This window comes from Sebastes fasciatus, chromosome 1 (assembly GCF_043250625.1).
Source record: "Sebastes fasciatus isolate fSebFas1 chromosome 1, fSebFas1.pri, whole genome shotgun sequence".
Taxonomy (NCBI): Eukaryota; Metazoa; Chordata; class Actinopteri; order Perciformes; family Sebastidae; genus Sebastes; species Sebastes fasciatus.
In genome coordinates, this window is record NC_133795.1 from 14,740,557 (window position 1) to 14,743,520 (window position 2,964).

Genomic DNA, 2,964 nt, shown 5'->3' on the forward strand with positions numbered 1-2,964 from the left:
GGGGGTACAGGGGGTCTTTAAAGGGAGATAGCAGGTCAACTGTAGATGACACATAGAGGTGGTGTACATCATCTGAAAGCTGGGAACCTGGAGATTAATTTAAGATGCAGCTCAGCACTGTGTGACAAGTTGTCATAAATCACAAATAAACATGGAATTACTAATTGATTATTCAAAAGGAATAGTAAAGTGTATAAGGGCTTAGAACATTATGATAGAAGTATGTGATGGCCATTCCCATGCTCACTTGTGTTTGGGTTGATATTTGTTACACAGATTTGGTGCTAAATTTAACTGTTTTTTACCACTGGAGAATTAATAAAAATGATCAATAATCCCTCCAAAATACTACATTAAGACACCAAGACCTTGAGGAACACCATAGAAAAAGCCATGCTGTGATTTGGGATCAAAAACTTTTGACATTTGGAGATTTCTGCAACAATTGCATTTTTCGGTGATTGGATGGCGAACACTTCTGTTCTGGAAACTGCTCAGAAACCCCCTTATTGTCAATCTAGCTAGGAAAGCCATCCATTCCCTGAATGCTCTAGGTCTTTAGTTTATGGTTATAAAGTTTCATGAGGTTGTGATTATCCTAGAGGTCACCACAGGTCATTTTATACAGGGAGCTCAAATTAAAAAAAGAAATGGTCTCACTACAATGAAATGGCTACTATGGGGACTAACACCATCATCACACATGAATACAGTCGGGCTCATTGGATCCACAAGAGTCTCAGCTTTACAGTGATACCTAATTTATGTAATTCCAAGACTGTTTATGGATCCCAGTATGCAGAAATATTCAAACATATCATTTTAGAATAGGTGAAAATAACACATTTATACTGCATAAAAGAAACTGCATGGGTTTTGTCCCAAACTGCATGTGATTATCATAAAGTGGGCATGTCTGTAAAGGGGAGACTCGTGGGTACCCATAGAACCCATTTTCATTCACATATCTTGAGGTCAGAGGTCAAGGGATCCCTTTGAAAATGGCCATGCCAGTTTTTCCTCGTTAAAATTTAGCCCAACTTTGGAGCGTTATTTAGCCTCCTTCCCGACATGGTAGCATGACATGGTCGGCACCATGCCTCTGAAAGACAGTTAAGTCAGTCGGGTCTCAGGGGGTTAATTTATGTGGTTGATTAAATCCAAGTTTAATCAGAAAGGTAGTTACGGAAAATCACTGGCCAGTAAAAACACACTTTGAACAGTAGTTAGACTCTGTATTTATTCACACAAAACATAATACATTTTCTTCAATAAGGCAACACAATACTGTATATACATACAATGATCTATATGTATACCATATTTAGATTTGATGTTGTTATTTCTCATCTAACAACATGTCATTCTTTACTATCACTAGCAAGTGTAAATAAATAGTTTAGCAAGTCATGTAAAAGAGTCATACTGTTAGTACATCCAATGCAACAATCCTTTACTCACTGTGGTACTTCGTGGTTACTTATATATTTTAGCTGCAGTTCAATGACTCACTGGATTATAAAATAACATTTTTTAAGCAGTTAAAGGGGCCCTGTGGAGTTTTCTTGTAAACAAACAAAATGTTTATATTCAGTGTTGCTCACTAAAACACATTGTGTGTCCTTAAGGTCTAACAAGCGTGTCATAAAAGTTGATTTTTTTAATCATTTTAAATCCAGTATTGTTTACATCCATGTTTAATAGCTTGCAGAATTCTTCTACCCTGCCTTTTTCTGGTGCATTGCTGCATTTTTTGGTGAATTCCCGCCACCTGTTGGTCAGTGGAGTAGTGTGATGTGAAACCATTGGCAGAAATGTGTACCGCATGTGCATCCTCGTTTACGTGCACGAGACAAACTAAACGGGGACCCACTCCGAGAAAAGCAGCTCCACAGCACCACTAGAGGTCTGAAACTCCACAGGGAACCTTTACAACCTCCAACATCAGTTAAAAACCAAACAGCAAAAACATTATTTGAAAAAATTTCAAATATTTCTTTTTCACAAACAGCATCAACAATAATGGCAATTTTCATTATTCCCATTAGCATTATAAGATACATTAACACTGACATCATCGTTAGGTGCTGAAGTGGGTGTCATTCCTAAACAATATGAGGTGCTTGTAGTGTGAAAACACGGTTGTGACCATAGACTGTATAAAAAGATGGACGACATGACGGCTCCCTAAAGTAAAGCCAAAACATCTGGATCGCCCCCTGGTGGCTGGTTGCAGTATAGGTAATAAATCCCGCCCCCTCTATGTTAGCGGATGGAACGTGGGCCAAACTAAAAAGTCAAAATACATCAAATACATTTTTCCCAAAGATGGTTTCTGTCATTTTAGGTAGTTCTTATCACGCTGGTGTAGGTTCAAGTGTTAATTTTTCTGATAAGTTTGGTTTTTATTAGTTATTTGATGCTATAAAAAGTGGTTGAGACGTCATGATTGGCTGCTGTGAGTCTTTCTCGCTAACAAGCTCGCGATTATTTCGGGCGAGTGACCGCAAATCACTCACTGCGCAGACTCTCGCTCCAAGGATATTTTGTCTTCATTTCTGTACAGTGGGAGGAAGCGTAGACGCGTCATCCATTTTTATATACAGTCTATGGTTGTGACTTTAAAAAAATATGAAGACCAAAAACATTTTGGTCATGTCCTTCCACAGTAAATGAGCGTGCTGAATGTACCGTACAGAGCGACGCAAAGTAAAAATGCTGTTAGTTCGATACCCATTCTCTTCACAGCTGATAAGATTGTACAATCATTTACAAAAATATAATTCTATTCTGCATTAACAAGTGACAGTAGTGATTAATACATTAAGTGACGTGAATAAAATACACAAACCAAAGACACTATGGAAATAAGAAAACGACATCAAGCAAAAGCACTAAAATTAATCTCACTGTATACAAAGCACAGAATACTGTCTGCTCATATGATACATGAGCAGCACTAGA